Consider the following 20,874-nt stretch of genomic DNA (forward strand, 5'->3'; position numbering starts at 1 on the left):
CTTGCATATAACATCTTGCTTTACTCATGAATATCTGAAAACCATCTTATTCTGCTCTTCTGCCAAGAATGTATGAGAATGCTCTTTTTTCCACATCTGTAACCATAAAATATCAATCCTAAATGTTTGCCACTCTGATTAGAAAATAGTATCTTATTATCTTTGTTTGTAAATTATGATAATGAGGTGGAACACATTTTCACATGATTACTGATCATTTTACCGTTTAATTCTGTAATTTGTTTGATCATATTGAATGGAAGTTCCTGTTGGATTGGATTATAATTTTTTCCACTGCTGATTTGTTGGTTCTCTTTATATATTGTGGATTTGAATCCCTTATATGCTGAATAAGGTACTATTCTTTTACCCAGTGGATCTTTATCTTTTAACTTATTTAAAGTTCACTTTGCCATAAAGAAATTTTCATTTTTATTATCTTTTACTGTATTCTCATCTTGACTTCTGGTCTTAGTGTCATTTTAAAAAGCATTTTAAAAGCTCACCCCCCAGGAATCCATTATGATTCTTTCTGACACCTGCTAATTCTTAATTACCAAGAGCCTGGGATTTTCTAGTTATCTTTTTATTATTTGTAATTGCACTGTTGTCCAAGAATATGCCCTGTTAGTTTTCAGTCATTTGATTTTTTGAGACTTGCTTTATGGCTTTTTGGTTCAAAGTCTGTTTATTTTAAACAGTTTTATTGAGATACATTCACAAACCATACAATCCATCCAAAGTGTACAATGGCTTTTATTATTATCAGAATTGTGCATTCATCACCATAATCAATTTTAGGACATTATCATTACTCCAAAAATAAAAACCCCATACCCCCTTTGGAGTCACCTCTCAATTCCTCTATCCTTCCCTAACATTACATAATTCTCTGTATATAAATTTAATTCTATTTACATTTTATATAAATGGAATCATACAATATGTAGTGATTTGTGTCTTGTTTTTTTCACTTAGCATACTTTTTAAAAATTATTGTTTTTTTGTAAATCAGAGAAGTTGTAGGTTTCTAGAAAAGTCATCTAAAAAAATACAATTCTCCCTATATTCCTTGGCAATAATGTGGTACCTTTTTTACAACTGATGAAAGAATATTAAAATATTACTCTTAACTATAGTCCATATTTTATATTAAATGCATTTTCTCCTATATACAACCTTATTATTATCACCTTGTAATAGTGTCATTAATTTGTTATAATTCATGAAAGAACATTCTTAGATTTGTACTGTTAACCACAGTCCATGGTCCACAACAGGAATGACCGTGTATTACAGTTCCGTTTTATCTCCTAACTTTCCTTCTAGTAATACACATGACTCAAAATTCTGATTTCATCCACATTCACAAACATAATTCAGCACTATTAATTACACTCACAATAATGTGCTACCATCCCCTCTATCTATTCCCAAACATTTACAATGAACCTAAATAGAAATTCTGCACAAATTAAGCATCAGCTCCCCCATTCTTTACCCCTATTCTGTCAACTTGAAACTGCATTCTAGATACCAACTCAATGAGTTTGCTTACTTTAATTAGTTCATATCAGTGAAATCATGCAATAATTTTTCCTCTTGTGTCTGGTTTATTTTCCTCATCATTCATCGATGTTGGCACATGTATCTTTACTTTAGTCCTTCTTACAGCTGCATAATATTAATCACATGAATATACATTTTGTTGATCATTCACCAGTTGATGGGCATTTGGCTTGGTTCCATCTTTTTGTGAGTGTGCATCATACCGCTATGAACACTGGTGTGCAAATAGCTTTTCATTCCCTGCTTTCAGTTGTTCTGGGTATACACCTAGTAGTGGGACTGCCAGATCACATGGCAATTCTGTATGTAGTTTCCTGAGGAACTGACCAACTGCCTTCCACAGTGGCTACACCATTCTACATTCTCACCAGCAGGGAATGAGTATTACTTCTCCACCTCCCCTCCAACACTTGAAGTTTTCTGGTTTCTTTTTGTTTTTTTGTTTTTTGATAATGACCAGTGTAGTAGGTGTGAAATATTTCATTATTGTTTTGATTTGCCCTTACCCAATAGCTAGTGAGGTTGCATATCATTTCATGTGCTTTTTAGCCATTTGTATTTACTCTTTGGAAAAAATGTCCTTTCAAGTCTTTTGCCCATTTTAAATTGAGTTATTTGTTTTTTATTCTGTTGTTTTAGGATGTCTTTATATATTCTGGATATTAAGCCCTTATAAGATATGTGGCTCCCAGACATTTTCTCTCATTGAGTAGGTTATCTTTTCACTTTCATGAGAAAAATTTTCTGAGGCACAAAGGCATTTAATTTTGAGGAGGTCCCATTTATCTATTTTTTTTTCTTTCATTGCTAGGGCTCTGGGAATAGAGCCTAAAAGCCATTACCTACCATAAGATTCCAAAGATGCTTCCCTACTATTTTCTTCTAGGAGCTTATGATCCTCATTCTTATGTTTAGGTGTCAATTTTTGTACTAGGTGTGAAATAGGGGACCTCTTTTATTCTTATTCATGTGAATATCTGGCTGTCCCAACACCATTTGTTGTAGAGACAATTCTGTCCCAGTTGAGTGAACTTGGTGTCTTGACAAATATCAATTGGCCATAGATGTGAGGGTCTGTTTCCAAACTCTCAATTTGATTTCATTGGTCAATATAGCTGCCTTTATGACTATCATGTTGTTTTGACCACTTTAACTTTGTAGTATGATTTAAAGTCAGAAAGTATGAGTCCCCTAACTTCATTCTTCCTTTTCAAGGTGTTTTTTTCTATTTAGGGCCTCTTACCTAATCAAATAAATTTGGTAATTGGCTTTTCAATTTTGGCAAAGTAGGCTGTTGGAAATTTCACTGGAGTTGTGCTTAATCTCTGAATCAGTTTGGGTAGAATTGAGATCTTGATGATATTTAGTCTCCCATGAACACAGAGTTTATATCATAAATTTTTATAAACATTTATTTAGGTCTTCTTTGATTTATTTCAGCAATGTTTTTGGTTTTCTGTGTATATGTCCTTTACATTCTTGGTTAAATTTATTCCTAAATATTTTATTCTTTTAGTTGCTGTTTTGAATGGCTTTTTTTTCTTGATCACCTCCTCAGATTGCTTTTTACTAGTGTATAGAAACACAACTGAGTTTTGCATGTTGATCTTGTATCCTGCCAATTTGCTGAACCCATTTATTCTAGTAGCTTTGTTGTAAAATTTTCAGGATGTTGTATAGGATTATGTCCTGTTAATACTGAAAGTTTTACTTCTTCCTTTCCAGTTTGGGTGTTTTTTATTTCTTTTTCTTGCCTAATTGCTCTAGCTTGAACTTTTAGCACCATGTAAACTATCAGTGGTGACAGTGGGAACCCTTGATTTGTTTCAGATCTTTGAGGGAATGCTTTCAATTTTTATCACTGAACACGATGTTAGCTGTGGGTTTTCCATATATTGCCTTTATCATGTTGAGGAAGTTTCCTTCTATTCCTATCTTTTGAAGTGTTTTTAACAATAAAAGATCATGGATATTGTCAGATGCCTTTTCTGAACCTATCAATGTGGTCCCATGGTTTTTCTCCTTCGATTTGCCAATGGGTGGGGTATTATATTAATTATTTTTCTTATGTTGAGCCATCCTTAGCACATCTGGGATGATTTTGGTGTATAATTCTTTTAAAGTGCTGTTGGATTTTATTTGCAAGTATTTTTTGAGGATGTTTGCATCTATACTCATTAGAGAAATTGTTCTCTAATTTTCTTTTCTTGTAGTGTCTTTATCTAGTTTTGGTATTTGGGTTGTATTGGCTTCATAGACTGGGTTACATAGTGTTCCCTTATTCAGTTTTTTTGGAAGAGTTTGTACAGGATTGATATTAATTTATCTCTGAATAACTGGTAGAATTCACCAGTGAAGCCATAATGTCCTGGGCTTCTCATTTTTGGGAGATTTTTGATGACTGATTTAATTTCTTTACTTGTAATTGGGCTACTGAAGTCTTCTATTTCTTCTAGAATCAGTACAGATTGTTTATGTGTTTCTCGAAATTTGTTCATTTTATCTTAGGTTGTCTGCTTTTATGGCATACAGTTGGTCATGATATCCTCTCATGATTCTTCTTGTTTCTGTGTTGTTGTTAGTAATATCCGTTCTCTCACTTTCAATTTTATTTATTTGTGTCCTTTCTTTTTGTCTTTGTCATTCTGGCTAAGGGTTTGTCTTTTTTTTTTTTTTCACATGGGAAGACACTGGGAATTGAACCCTGATCTCTGGCATGGCAGGCAAGAATTCTACCACTAAGCCAACAGCACACCTCCCTGGATTTGTCAATTTTATCGATATTCTCAAAGAAGCAACTTTTAGTTTTCTTAATTCTCTATTGTTTTCTAATTCTCAATTTCTTTTATTTCTTCTCTGATCTTGTTAATTCTTTCCTTCTGTGTGCTTTTGGATTATTTTGCTCTTTTTTTCTAGTTTCTATATGTATAGTTATGCTTTCGATTTGAACTGTTCCTTCTTTTTTGATGTAAGCATTTAATCTTATAAATTACCCTTTTAGCACTATTTTCACTACATCCCATAAGTTCTGATATGCTGTATTCTCATTTCCTTCATATCAAGATATTTCATAATTTCTCATGCAATTTCTTCTTTGACTTACTAATTTATCAAAGAGGGTGTTAACTTCCACATATTTATGAGATTTCCAGTTCTCCTCCTGCTATTGATTTTCAGCTCAATTAGGTTGTCAGAGAGCTATAGTATAATCTCAAGCTTGTAAAATTTTTTAGATTCATTTTGTGACCTAACATTTATTCTGTCCTGGAGAATGACTGATGAGCATTGAGAAGAAGATATATCCTGCTCTTTTGGGGTGCAGTGTTCTGTGTATGCTGTTAAGTCTAGTTCATGTATCATACTATTCACACTCTCTGCTTCCATAGAACAGAGACGCAATGTGAGAGGTGTATTGAAGTCTCCAACTATTATTGTAGAGACATGTGTTTCTTCCTTCAGTCTTTTCATCTTATTCTTTATTGTGAAAATAACATATATACAAAAAAGCAATACATTTCAAAACACATCACAACAATTAGTTTTAGAACAGATTTCAGAGTTTACAGTTCCACAATTTTAGGTTTTTCGTTCTGGCTGCTCCAAGACACTGAAGACTAAAAGAAATATCATTATAATGATTCAGGAGTCATACACATTTGTTAAATCCTATCTTCTTTTTTTATAACTCCACCTTCTCCTTTGAACTTTTAAAAATTATTTATTATTTATTAATATATTTTATATATTCACATAACACATAATCACCCAAAGTGTACAATCAATGGTTCACAATATAAAAATATGGAATGATTCACGAATTTGGATGCTGTGGTAGTTAGATTCAGTTGTCAGCTTGGCCAGGTGAAGGCACCTAGTTCTGTTGCTGTGGGCATAAGCCAATGGTACATGAATCTCATCTTTTGCTGATTATATATGCAGTCGGCTAGGAGGCGTGCTTGCTGCAATGAATGTTTGATTTAATTGGCTGGTGCTTAAATGAGAGACTCAGTGTAGCACAGCCCAAGCAGCTCAGCATACCTCATCTCAGCACTCACAGCTCAGCCCTGACCTTTGGAGATGCAGAAAGAAATCACCCCCGGGGAAAGTTGTTGGAACCCAGGGGCCTGGAGAGAAGACCAGCAGAGATCACCCTGTGCCTTCTCATGTAAGAAAGAACCTCAGTTGCAAGTTAGCTGCCTTTCCTCTGAAGAACTAATGAAATAAATCCCCTTTTTTTAAAAGCCAATCCATCTCTGGTGTGTTGCATTCCGGCAGCTAGCAAACTGTAACAGACATCATCCTCGTGCAGGGGCCTTGCTAACATTTGTTTCTATTCAGTTTTAGTATATGTGCTGCTGAAACAAGCACTCTCCCTTCAGTTTTGCCATTGTTTGTCCCATGTACTTTGGGGCACCATGGTTAGGTGCATAAATAATAACGATTGTTATTCCTGGTAGATTGCCTTTAATGTTAATACATACTATCTCTTTTTGTCTCATAACAGCTTTGCATTTAAAATCTATTTTGTCCGATATTAATATAATTACCCAGCTCTTTTTGGGTTACTATTTGCATGGATTATCTTTTTCTACAATTTCACTTTCAACTTATTTGTGTCTTTGGGTCTAAGGTGACTTTCTTATAGACCCCTGTGTTAGTTAGATTCAGTTGTCAACTTGGCCAGGTGAGCATACCTAGTCTTGTTGCTGCGGACATGAGCCAATGGTACGTGAACCTCATCTGTTGCCAATTACATCTGCAGTCGGCTAGGAGGCGTGTCTGCTGCAATGAGTGACGTTTGGCTTAATTGGCTGGTGCTTAAATGAGAGATTGCAATGTGGCACTGCTAAGCAGCTCGGTATTCCTCATCTCAGCACTAGCAGCTCAGCCCAGGCCTTTGGAGATGCAGAAAGAAATCACCCCGGGGAAAGTTGTTGGAACCCAGGGGCCTGGAGAGAAGACCAGCAGAAACCATCTTGTGCCTTCCACGTAAGAAAGAACCTCAGTGGAAAGTTAGCTGCCTTTCCTCTGAAGAACCAACAAAATAAATCCCCTTTTATTAAAAGCCAATCTGTCTCTGGTGTGTTGCATTCTGGCAGCTAGCAAACTAGAATAGATTTGGTACCAGAGAGTGGGGTGCTGCTGCAGTTTGCAAATGCCAGATATGTTGGAACAATTTTTGGATGGCTAAAGGGAAGATTTTGGAGGAATTGTGAAGAGAATGATGGAGAAGTCCTGGAGGGCTTGAAGAGACTGTTGGTGTAAATGGAACCACTGCCAATCTTGGCAAAGGAGGACACAAAAGGGAAAAATTGGAGTTTGCAGAGTAAGAACCATGGAAGCTCGGGTCTGAAGCCAAGAAACCTCAGCCAGGAGAGTGGACCCACCCATATACATGGAGAGGGTGAGTTTACCCTGAAGGGTGAGGATGAGTCTCCCCTCTCATTGCAGTGGAAGAGTTGTACAGCCTCAGGCCTTGGAAAAGGTGTAGCACACTCCTTGGGGGACTGGGAGAGCCTGGCTGCCACCATGTGGAGGGGTTGAGTGTGTGCCCCAGAAATGGCAGAGAGCCCAGGGGTGGCCCTGATGCCTGGAGAGAGTGGAGCCCAGAGATGGTCTCCTCGATGTTCCCCAAGGTTGATTTGGAAAGAGGCCGGCCACTGCATAGGCCCTTGGAAGGGTTGGGACTGCCACTTTCTAAAGCCGAAGGATAAATGACTTTCAGACTTTGAGATCCCATGGCACTTGCCCTGCAGGTTTTACATCTGTGTTCCAGTTTCTCCCTATGGAAATGACAATCTATATCCTGTGAATATCCTCCTTTGCATCTTAGCACCAGACAACTTGTTTTGAGATTCACAGGTCCACAGCAAGAGAATATTTTACATCTGTGTAAGGTGATGCTTGAAATTGCCAAGTTGACAAGGGGTGGACATGTGTTAGTTAGATTCTGTTGTCAACTTGGCCAGGTGAGCATACCTAGTCTTGTTGCTGTGGACATAAGCCAATGGTACGTGAACCTCATCTGTTGCCAATTACATCTGCAGTCAGCTAGAAGGCGTGTCTGCTGCAATGAGTGATGTTTGACTTAATTGGCTGGTGCTTAAATGAGAGATTGCAACGTGGCACTGCTAAGCAGCTCAGCATTCCTCATCTCAGCACTAGCAGCTCAGCCCAGGCCTTTGGAGATGCAGAAAGAAATCACCCCGGGGAAAGTTGTTGGAACCCAGGGGCCTGGAGAGAAGACCAGCAGAAACCATCTTGTGCCTTCCACGTAAGGAAGAACCTCAGTGGAAAATTAGCTGCCTTTCCTCTGAAGAACCAACAAAATAAATCCCCTTTTATTAAAAGCCAATCTGTCTCTGGTGTGTTGCATTCCAGCAGCTAGCAAACTAGAACAACCCCATATAGTGAGATCACACTTATTTCTTCATTCTGACAATCTGTGTCTTTGGATTGTGGAGCTTAATCCATTAACATTCAATGTTATTACTGTGAAGGCAGTATTACTTCTACTATTTTATCCTTTGGCTTTTAAATGCCATATCTTACTTTTGTATCTCTTTTTACCCTTTTAGTTACCCTTATGCATAATCTTTTCCAAACCTCACTCTCTTGTGTTTTCCTTTTAACCTTCAGAACTCCCTTTAGTATTTCTTGTAGGGCAGGTCTCTTTTTGATGAACTCTCTTAGTTTCTCTCTATCTGTGAATATTTAAAACCCTCCCTAATTTTTTAAGGAAAGTTTTGCCAGATAAAGACTTTGTGGCTGGCTGTTTTTCTCTTTCATACCTTAAATATAACATACAACTGTTTTTTTGCCTGCATGGTTTCTGATGAGAAATCGCCACTTATTCTGATTGAACATCCCTTGCATGTGACAAATGGCCTTTCTCTTTTTGCTTTCAGGGTTCTCGTATTATCTATGGCATTTGACATTCTAATAAACATGTGCCTCAGAGTATTTTCATTAGGGTTTATTCTGTTTGGAGTATGTTGCACTTCCTGGACATAAATATTTTTCATAATATTTCCTCAAACATGCTTTCTGCCCCCTTTCACTTCTTTTCTCCTTCTGGGACACCTATAACTGCATTTGTGGCCATGCTTTGTGCTGCCATTCAAATCCCTGAGACCCTGCTCAATTTTTTTCCCCATTTTTTCCTGTTTCTGTTCTTCTGCCCTTAAGATTTTAATTGTCCTGTCTTCTAGTTCACTGATTCTTTCCTCTGCCAGTTCAAATTTGTTGTTGCATTCCTCTAGTGTATTTTTAATCTCTTCCAGTCCCATAATTTCTACTATATTTCTTTATCTGTTTTAAAATTCTTCTTTATGCTCACCCAGTGTCTTCTTAATATCCTTTATCTCTTTAGCCATATTTTCTTTTATCTCCTTGAATTGATTTATGAGATTTGTTTGAAAATATTTGATTAGTTGTTCCAAATTCTGTATCTCCTCCAAAGTTTTAACTTTTTCCTTTAACCAGACCATGTTTTTCTGTCTCTTTGTATGGCTTGTAATTTTTTTGCTGATGTTGAGGTATCTGATAATCTTGATGAGTTTTCTGCGAAGGTCTGTGTCTCTCTTTCTTTCTAGAGTTCTAATATTTTTGGCTTTGTGCTAAGACTCTTTTTTGACACTTGGTTCAACTTAGTTTGGACTTTAGGAATGCCCATGTTTAACTGATCAGATTTGTTCACTCTGCATCTGATACTTCTCCTGGAATAGGATGTGCAATGCAGTTTTTAAGACTTGCACTATTAGTGCAATCATTTCACCCCTAGTAGAAATCTCCCCTTCTTCTGTTCCTTATCTGAAAATCTTGATCTGGTTTTTTTTGTTTTGTTTTCTGCTTATGTATTTAGCTTTATACTCCTTTTGTAGTCTTAACTGCTTTTGCTTGGAGAGGAAATTCTGGGAAGAGGATCACATTGGTGAAAAGTTTGCCAGGTGGGTATTTACCAGCCAAATTGGGGCCAGGGACCTACAAATGGGGCACAGACCAGCTCCAAGGGTCCCTGGGGAGAGGGTCAGGAAAGACATTAAAACCTTTTTTTTTATATTTCAGGTGCAGCTTCATTCAGTGTTCCAACATAGTTACATTACACTTAGGCATTATTGTGCTGTCCATTTTTGAGTTTTTGTATCTAGTCCTGTTGCACAGTCTGTATCCCTTCAGCTCCAATTACCCATTATCTTACCCTGTTTCTAACTCCTGCTGGTCTCTGTTACCAATGATATATTCCAAGCTGATTCTCGAATGTCGGTTCACATCAGTGGGACCTTACAGTATTTGTCCTTTAGTTTTTGGCTAGACTCACTCAGCATAATGTTCTCTAGGTCCATCCATGTTATTACATGCTTCATAAGTTTAGTCTGTCTTAAAGCTGCATAATATTCCATCGTAGGTATACGCCACAGTTTGTTTAGCCACTCGTCTGTTGATGGACATTTTGGCTGTTTCCATCTCTTTGCAATTGTAGATAATGCTGCTATAAACACTGGTGTGCAAATGTCCGTCTGTGTCTTTGCCCTTAAGTCCTTTGAGTAGATACCTAGCAGTGGTATTGCTGGGTCGTAATCCATTCTGCCATTCTATGTCTTTTGATTGGGAAATTCAGTCCATTAACTTTTAGTGTTATTACTGTTTGGATAATATTTTCCTCTACCATTTTGGCTTTTGTATTATATATATCATATCTGATTTTCCATCTTTCTACACTTTACTCCATACCTCTCTCTTCTGTCTTTTTGTATCTGACTCTAGTGCTCCCTTTAATATTTCTTGCAGAGCTGGTCTCTTGGTCACAAATTCTCTCAGTGACTTTTTGTCTATAAATGTTTTAATTTCTCCTTCATTTTTGAAGGACAATTTTGCTGGATATAGAAGTCTTGGTTGGCAGTTTTTCTCTTTTAGTAATTTAAATGTATCATCCCACTGTCTTCTAGTTTCCATGGTTTCTGCTGAGAAATCTACACATAGTCTTATTGGGTTTCCCTTGTATGTGACAGATTGTTTTTCTCTTGCTGCTTTCAAGATCCTCTCTTTCTCTTTGACCTCTGACATTCTAACTAGTAAGTGTCTTGGAGAATGCCTATTTGGGTCTATTCTCTTTGGGGTGCGCTGCACTTCTTGGATCTGCAAATTTAGGTCTTTCATAAGAGTTGGGAAATTTTCAGTGATAATTTCTTCCATTAGTTTTTCTCCTCCTTTTCCCTTCTCTTCTCCTTCTGGGACACCCACAACACGTATATTTGTGCGCTTCATATTGTCATTCAGTTCCCTGATCCCCTGCTCAAGTTTTTCCATTCTTTTCCCGATAGTTTCTGTTTCTTTTTGGGATTCAGATGTTCCATCCTCCAGTTCACTAATTGTAGCTGTCTCTTTAGATCTACCATTGTAGGTATCCATTGTTTTTTCCATTTTTTCTTCTTTGTCCTTCACTCCCATAAGTTCTGTGATTTGTTTTTTCAGATTTTCTATTTCTTCTTTTTGTTCAGCCCATGTCTTCTTCATGTCCTCCCTCAATTTATTGATTTGGTTTTTGAAGAGGTTTTCCATTTCTGTTCGTATATTCAGCATTAGTTGTCTCAGCTCCTGTATCTCATTTGAACTATTGGTTTGTTCCTTTGACTGGGCCATATCTTCAATTTTCCGAGCGTCATCCATTATTTTCTGCTGGTGTCTGGGCATTTGATCAGATTTCCCTGGGTGTGGGACCCAGCTGGTTGAAAGGTTTTTCTGTGAAATCTCTGGGCTCTGTTTTTCTTTTCCTGCCCAGTAGGTGGCGCTCGTGGCGCTTGTCTGTCTGCGGGGCCCACCAGTAAAAGATGCTATGGCTCCTTTAACTTGCCAATCCGAATCTCGCAGTCGGCCCGGGAAACTGCGCGTGGAGGGGGGTGTCGCTGGCCGCCGCGGCTTGGGGGAGTGCCAGTCCAAATTGCCCAGCTGGCCCGAGACGCCAAGCGTGGCGGGAGGGCCCTGCTATCCAACATTCCCAGTCAGACCGGGGAGCCACGTGCGTGGAAGGGACCCCAGTCGCCAGCTGCCCCGGCCGGGAAAACGTGCGCCCCTCGGGTATCTCACTGCAGTGGATTCTCCCTGCCCGTTCAGCCGTTCCAGAATGGGGTACGCTGTCTTTTTGGTCTCTGTCGTGGCTCTGGGAGCTGTTTCGTATTGTTTCTGTTTCTTTAGTTGCTTTTCTGGAGGAGGAACTAAGACCCGCGCATCTTACTAAGCCGCCATCTTCTCCGGAAGTCCGACATTAAAACCTTTTTGATGACTCCCCAGAGCTTTGCTTCCTGGCCTGCCCTTCAACAATTATTTCCTTACAGCCCTAAGGACAACCTGTGCCTTTAGACCTCTGCCTCTGTCAGGGGCAGGGTTGAAACAATAGCCACAGCTGTCCCTGTCCAGGGTGGGCTGAAATTTCAGCTTAGAGCTGGGGTGTGGTGATCTGAATTCAGTAATTCAGAATCCATTATCAGTGCTCAGCTGTCTCCCTCCAGTTTTATCCTCCTGGCTATATTTAGGTCTTTGATCTATTTTGAGATAATTTTGTATATGGTGTGAGAAAGAGACCCCTTTCAATCTTTTGCATGCAGATATCCAGTTCTCTGAACACCATTTGATAAACAGAATATTCTTTTCCAATAGAGTGAGCTTGGCAGTCTTGTAAAAAATCAATTGCCCAATTAATAGTCAGATATTTCAGGAGCTATTTCAGGAGAGATTTGGTTAACCAAATTCTTAAGAAGACATCTAATGCATACTTTCTTTAATAGAACAACTGCCTAGGAAGCCAGTGGAAAACAGAGACCCAAGAGGTTGTCAGAATTTCTTATGAAGGCTTTAGACTCTGAGCTTTTCCTATCCTGCCCAGTATTTGGCACTAGTCTGCTCATGGGATCCCACCAGCATAAAGTAATGTGGTGCCTTTAACTTCAGCAGACTCCCCCTGCCTGAGGCGTGGTTGAGACAGAGGTGAGGTTGTAGGCTGGCTTTAATTGCTTTAGTTTTCTGGTCTCTGGGTCCTGAATTCCTTGAAGGAGGGATTCTGTGTGAGCTGCACCCAACCTTTCTCTCAGGGAGATACACTCATCAGGGGATTAATTCTTTTCACCCAACTAGCTACTTTGCCTCTCAAACAAGCTTAATTCTGCCCTTGCCTGGGGCAGTGCTGGAGCCTGAAAATGCTTCAAATTCTATGTAAGGAGCCATCAAGGAGTAGAAAAGAAGCAAAAAAAAGCCTTTTCAGAGCTAGACCCCTGCTCCTTGGGTTTGTCAATCAAGAACTTTAGTTGGTATGTGACCCTCTGCATCTCTAGGCTCCATGTACCCCCTTTCTTGGGGTCCAGCCCTTTTCCAGTATTTTGTGCTGTCCACCTCAAAAAGCCTTGTGTTTTTTCCCCACCAGCCCTGTGCCCTCTCTACTAAGGCAAAAAATTGTAGGATCTTTACTGCTTATTTCAGGTTTATCTGTGCTAGGGGCCTGTTTTCAGTAGTCAGAATTTGATAATCAGTTCAGTAATTAGAGCTTGGTTGAGCTAAGCCTTTCTTGCTAGGAATGTTTATTTCCTTACCCCTTAGGGAACCAGCCTGCTGTACCTGTGAGGGAGGGGCCCTGGCCTCTGTGGCTTGAGGGACTTACAGCTCTGTGTGGGGTCTCAGCCATTCCCCTGACCCAGACTGATGTATGCTGTGTGCATGGTCACTGATGTTTCCCCAGCAGTTCTGTACCATTCCTGGCTATCTACTAGCTGTTCTGGAGGACAAACTAAATCCAACCCTTATTAAGCTGCCATCTTGCCTTGCCTCTCGATCCCTGGCATACTTTCTTGATAAAAGTAATTCAGAAGATAGAAGGAAACTTCCTCAACACAAAAAGAGGAATATATGGAAAACCCACAGCTAGCATTACACTAATGCTGAAAGACTGAGAGCTTTTTCTCTATGATCTAGGACAAGACAAGGATGCCCATTATTAATGCTGTTATTCAACATGGTACTAGAACTTCTAGCTACAGCAATTAGGCAAGAGAATAAAATAAAAGACATCCAAATTGGAAAGGAAGAAGCAGAACTTTCACTGTTTGCTGAATGTGATCTTGAAAAATCTACACGAGCTAATAAAGCTACAATAGCTAATAAGTGAATTCAACAAATTGGCTGGGTATAAGATCAACATGCAAAAATCAGTAATTTTTCTATACACTGGTAAAGAGCAATCTGAGGAGGAAACCGGAGGGGGGAATGCCATTCACAATAGCAACTGAAAGAATAAAATATCTAAAAATAAATTTAACCAAGGATTTAAAGGTCTTGTACACAGAAAAATGCAAAACATTGCTAAAATAAATCAAAATAGGCATAAATTAATGAAAGGATGTTCAACATTCATGGATTTCATGGATATTCATGGAATATAATTAAGAGTTCAACTCCACCCAAACTGATTTACCAATTCAACACTATCCCAGTCAAAATTCCAACACTTGCAGAAATGGAAAACCCAAATATCACATTTATTTGGAAGGGTGAGGAGCCTCAAATAAACAAAAAAAATCTTGTAAAAGAAAAACAAAGTTGGAGGACTCACACATCCAGACTAAAAGATATTGCAGTGGTACAGTGGTAAAACTGCATGTCACTGGCACAAGGGTAGATATATTGACCAATGGAAACAAATTGAGAGTTCAGAATGAAACCTTCACATCCACAGTCAATTGATTTTTTTCAAAATACAACTTAAAATGATTTTTAAAAATGTTTACACCCCTAGTGTGCCGGTTTGAAAGGCTTATGTAACCTAGAAAAGCCATGTCTTAATTCTAATCCGTCTCATGGAGGCAGCCTTTACTTTTAATACCTATTCAGTACTGTAGGTTGAAAACTTGATTAGATTATCTCCACAGAGTTGTGACTCACCCAATTGTGGGTATTAACTTTGATTAGATGGAGTTGTGACGCCACCCATTCCAGGTGGATCTTGTGTAGTGTACCAGAATCCTTTAAAAGAGGAAGTGCTTTGGAAAAGGCTAGAGATTCCAAGAATGACAGAGCCCGAGAGACCCATGAGAACCAAAAGAGCCCAGGCAGCCAGAGGCCTTGGAGATGAAGGAAAATGTCCCTGAGATAGCTTCATGAAACAAGAAGCCAGGGGAGAAAGCTAGCAGATGTTGCCATGCTCCCCATGTACGTTTCCAGTTGAGAGAGAAACCCTGAACTTCACTGGCCTTTCTTGAGTGAAGGTAACCTGTTGTTGGTGTCTTAATTTAGACATATTTATAGACTTGCTTAAATTGACACTTTTCATGGCCTTAAAACTGTAAACTTGCAACTTAATAAATTCCCTTTTAAAAGCCATCCCATTTCTGGTTTATCGCATTCCAGCAGCTTGCAAACTAGAACACCTGGTAAACAATGGAGGCAGGAAGCCACAGAGACCACTTTATCAGATGCATGCATACTATAATATCTCTGTTTTCCACTGGCTCCCTAGGCAGTCATTCTATTAAAGAAAGTGTGCCTTAGATATCTTTTTAAGAATTTGGTTGAACCCAACCTCTCCTGAAATATCTCTTTGAATATTAATTGGTCAATTGATTTTTGACAAGACTGCCAAGTTCACTCCATTGGAAAAGAATATTCTGTTTATCAAATTGTGGAAATTATTTCTCCACATCCTCTCTAACACTTGCAGTTTTCTGTTTTTTCAATAGTAATCATTCTAATTGTTGTGAAAAGGTACTTCTTTGTGGTTTGGATTTGCATTTCCATAATAGCCAGCATCTCTTCATGTGTGTTTTAGCCATTGTTATAACAGTTCATTGTTATATTCAGTTCTTTTGCACATTATTTTTTCTTTTTATTGTTGAGTTGTAGGATCTTTGTATATTCTGGATATTAAACTGTTACTGGATATGTGGCTTCCAAATATTTTCACTTACTGAGCAGGTTGTCTTTTCACTTTCATGTCAAAGTCCTTTGAGGTATAAGAGTTTATTAATTTTGAGGAGACCCAATTTATCCATTTTTTCTTTTGATATTTCTGCTTTGAGTGTAAAGTCTAAGAAACCTCTTTCTCACACCATATACACAATTATCTCAAAATGGATCAAAGACCTAAATATAACCAGGAGTATAAAGCTAGAAGAAATGTAAGTAGGCATCCTCAGGATCTTGCGTTAAGCAATGGTTTCTTAGACTTTACACTCAAAGCAGAAATATCAAAAGAAAAAATGGATAAATTGGGTCTCCTCAAAATTAATAAACTCTTATACCTCAAAGGACTTTGACATGAAAGTGAAAAGACAACCTGCTCAATAAGTGAAAATATTTGGAAGCCCCATATCCAGTAACAGTTTAATATCCAGAATATATAAAGATCCTACAACTCAACAATAAAAAGAAAAAATAATGTGCAAAAGAACTGAATATAACAATGAACTGTTATAACAATGGCTAAAACACACATGAAGAGATGCTGGTTATTATGGAAATGCAAATCCAAACCACGAAGAAGTACCCTTTCACAACAATTAGAATGATTACTATTGAAAAAACAGAAAACTGCAAGTGTTAGAGAGGATGTGGAGAAATAAGAATACTTGTTCATTGCTAGTGAGAATGTAAAATTGTGCAGCCACTGTGGAAGACAGTTTGGCAGTTCCACAGAAAACTAAGTATATAATTACCATATGATCCAGCAGTCCCATTACCAAGTATATAACCAGAGGACTTGAAAGTAGGGACTCTAACATGTATTTGCACACTGATGCTCACAGCAACAGTATTCACAATTGCCACAAGAGGGAGGCACTTCAAATGTCTAGGTTGACAAATGCATAAATAAAATGTGGTATAAATATACAATGGAATATTATTCAGTTGGAAAAACTAATGAAGTCCTGATGCATGCAACAGCATGGATGAATGCTGAGGAAATTGTGCTGAGTGAAGTTAGTCAGGCACAAAAGGACAGATATTACATGATCTCATGTGTATGAGCTTATTATAATAAGCAAATTCATGGAGTTAAGGTCCAGATTATAGTTTACCAGGGGATAGTTTGGTTTTTGAGAATGGGGGGGTTGACACTCTATTGTACAGAATTTCTGTTTGGGATGATTGTAAAGGTTTGGAAATAGATAGTAGTGCTGGTAGCACAATTTTGGAATTGTAATTGAGAACACCAAATTATTTAAGTGAATGTGGTTAAAAGCAGGAGACTTTAGGTCGAATATGTTACTAATGTAAAAATTAAAAGATAAAACACAGGACTATATAACATGGTGGACCCTATTATAGATAGTTAATAATACACATACAAGAATGTTCTTTCATGGATTACATTATAACAAAGGTATGACACTAATACAAGGTGTTAATAATAGGGTGGTATAGGGCAGTTTACATTACAATACATCTAATGTAAACTATGGATGACAGTTAACAGTACTATTATAATAGTCTTTTGTCAATTGTAACAAAGTTTACTTCTGTTAAAAAAAAAGTCAATTATAAAAATTGCTCTCATCAGTAGTAACACGTGCTCCACACCAGTGCAAGGTGTTGCTGGTGGGGTGGTGCATAGGAATCCTGTATTGTATGCGTGATTGTTCTGTAACCCCACAAGGTCTCCAATTATAATAAGAAGAAAAACAAGGAAACAAAATGAGAACCAGAAATCACAGCAGCCAGAATGCTACAGATTTTGGAAGGAAGGAGAGGACATCACCATGTGATGGGAAAAGAGATAAGAGCCCAGGAACCCCAAGGGTTGCCAGCAGCCAGTGCCAAAACACAGACTCTTGTAGAAGGTCAGTCTTTCCAGTGTCTTGATTTTGGACTTCCTTATAACAGTGAGTCAACTTCTCATTGTTAAAGTCAAAGCAAATCACAACAAAAGAAAAGCAAGTGTGGTGTTCTTGGAAATCGGTGGGAGTGACTTTCAAATGGGGAAGAGATCAAAAGTGATGCAGCTGCAGGGGTGGGACATAAAATAAGTTTTGGCTGTGGTGTCCAAGTACAGCTATTGAGGGCACAGAATTTTACCCTTTTGTTTGAACCTAATAAGAAGAAAAGTGCTCATACATACCTTTAGGTTAGACACAATGCCTAAAGTACTGTGCTCTCCATTTCCCTAATACCAGAAGGGATGAGATATGATTAGTCAGAAAATAATCCACAAGGTCATGAGATAATTTGATGCCTAGTGGGTGCATATGAGGGAGGAAAGAAAGTTGGACCTCACTGTGGCTTGCAGGTCCCATTAATGTACTAGTTGTCTTTCTTTCTTCAGGCACAGGAGAGGGAGAGAGTATGTGCTTCAGTTTGCAGGGTGGAGGTGGGCATGATGTTGTATCAGATTATCTCAGAAAGAGCAAAGGACTCAATATTTTTATGCAATTAACCAAATAGAGTGGTAGAATTTTCAGTTACTATCTATTTTAGTTTCCTAGCTGTTAAAACAAGCACCATGAAATCATTTGGCCTAAAATATGGGAATTTATTGGCTTATAGTTTTGAAGTTAGGAAAAGCCCAAAATTGAGGCAATGATGAGGAAGTGCTCTTTCTCTAAAGCCTGTTGCATTCTGAGGCTGGCTGCTGGTGATGCTTGGTCCTTGGCTTCTTTTTCACATGACAATGCACATGATGGCATCTTCGCATTTCTCTTCTGGGTTCTCTTGACTTCCAGCTTTTGGCTGCTCATTGTGGCTTTTCACTTCATCTCCACTTGGCAGAAATTTCTCTCTGTTTATAGAGGACTCCTATCATCTAGATTAAAGCACAGTGTGATTCAGTTGAGTCACAACCTAAACTGAAGTAACTTTTTCAAGAGATTTTATTGACAATGAGTCTATACCCAGCAGAATGTGGACAAGACTGAGAACATGTAAAACCGGGTTATGCCACTCAATCCACATGGCCATCTGATGAGTTTAGCGGCTTTATTCATTCATTTCTCACAAATCAAATCATTTCAACATATTCAAAATCCAAGCCAACACAACATCACACCAAAATGCTTATATTTGTGGTTTAAAGATTATTAGATATTTATCATGCTCTCACCAGTTTCAAATATGGGTAGTTCAGCATTTTATCTATATTTTATAAAGGAGAACTTTTAATCTTGAACTTCCTAGGAATGAGATGATATTAAGGTTATGTTTTTCAGGATAAGAAGAAGAAAATTCTTGGCAATGATGTTTAGTGCAGATTTGCAGGTTTGGATGATGATCTGAATTCATTTGCAAGGTAATATATTGTAAAGCTATACCTGGGCAGGAATTGTATTTATTTATTTGGTTATTGATTCATCTGTAAATAGGTTATAGTGAAGAAGAAATTTTCATAGACATGTGTGAAAATATAGTTATTTCAAGGAATGTAATTTGCATTTCTTGCTATCCTGGCAAACAGATTCCAAGACCTTTCTTCAGTGAGTGCTGAATTTCTAATTAATTCCTTCAGACCTGGAGGGTTAGCACAAATTGTAGTATTAACATGTTAGGTTTAATCTGAGTTGTGGAGATGTTCGATTTTATCTCAACTTTAAACCTTCATTGATAAGTTGTACTTATGTAAATCGTGAAAATTCTGTAAGTATAGAGGTGAATTGTGGGCATAAAATCATCACATCATTTGGATAATGGCCCTTGGCAGGATTCATATAATAAGGAATGACAAAGGTTTATGGCTAATAACATAAAATAAAGCTTTCTTTGCAGTAAAATGCTCCCTTTATTAATGTTATAGGAGAGGGGCCACAATAAGCAACCAACAGTCTGTTTGAAAATGGGCTTTAAATGATACTTTTATTTGTAAGATTTCCTATTTTGATTTACTAGAATCTTAAATGAGCATTTTGCCCCCCTGAGATTGAGGCCTAATTAGGTTGGACTGTTCTGACCTGGCTTAAGTGTTCTGTTAGCCAGCTGTGGATTTTGTGGGCGACCGCTGAATAATTTTTTCCTGGTATGAAACTAAACTCTTTTAATTTCCACTAACCTAGATTCCTGGTGGAAGAAGTTTTATTTTTCTAGCTTGGCACTAATTTAGAAGCAGAGTAATTCCTGCACCTTTTAAAATTTGTGTTGTTTTCTTTACAAAAGCTCCTGCTGTTTTTGCGAATTTATGGGTAGAGCATTGGGTCATTATTTGGATGTGAAATAAAATAATTTATAAAGTAAAAAAAAAAACTCTATTGTAGCAGCATACATAACTCAAAATCTCCTATTTTAACCACTTTAGGGTGTACAATTCAGTGGTATTAATTACATTCACAACATTGTGCTAACATCACCGAAATCCAGTACTGAAAGGTTTCCTCATTGTCAGCAGAAACTTTGCACCCATTAAGTAATAACTTCCCATTTCCCTCACTCACCGCCCCTGGAAACCTGTAATCTACTATTGGTCTCTATGAGTTTGCTTATTCTGAGTATTCAATAGAAGTGAGACTAGACAATATTTGTCTCTCTTGTGTCTGGCTTATTTCACTCAACATTATGGTTTATCTATGTTGTAACTCATGTCAGAACTTCATTGCTTTTTATGGCTAAATAATATTGCATTGTGTGTATATACCACATTTTGTTGATCTATTCATTTGTGAATGAACACTTGGGTTGTTCCACCTTTTGGCTATGAATATTAGTGTATAGGTATCTGTTTGAGACCCTGTTTTTACATTCTTTGGGGTTATTGCTAGGAATGGAATTGCTAGACTATATAGTAATTCTATTTTTCACTTTTTGAAGTAGTGTCATCGTATTACCTTCACAGTGACTGTACTAATCTGTAGTACTGCCTGCAGCGGATAAGGGATCCTATTTCTCTATATCCTCACCATCTCCTATTTCCTTTTTTTTTTAATTTAATCTAATTTTTTTTTTTTTTTTTTTTTTAAAGGAAAGACAGAGAGAAGGAAGGAAGGATAGAAGGAAGGAAGGAAGGAAGAAAGGGAAACATTTTTAAACATTTTCTTGTTTTATTGTATTCTGTTTCTCCGTTTTTGTTACATGGGCTGGGGCCGGGAATCGAACCGAGGTCCTCCGGCATAGCAGGCAAGCACTTTGCCCGCTGAGCCACCGCGGCCCGCCCAATTTAATCTAATTTTAATGCAATTTTATTGAGATATATTCACACACAATACAGACCATCAGAAGTGTACAGTCACTGGCTCTCAGTATTTTCACATAGTGTGCATACATCCTCATCATCAACTTTAGAACATTTTCATTACTCCAGAAAATAAACAAAAATAAAAATGAAATTTCTCCCATACCCCTTATCTC

Source organism: Tamandua tetradactyla, chromosome 1, assembly GCF_023851605.1.
Source record: "Tamandua tetradactyla isolate mTamTet1 chromosome 1, mTamTet1.pri, whole genome shotgun sequence".
Lineage (NCBI taxonomy): Eukaryota > Metazoa > Chordata > Mammalia > Pilosa > Myrmecophagidae > Tamandua > Tamandua tetradactyla.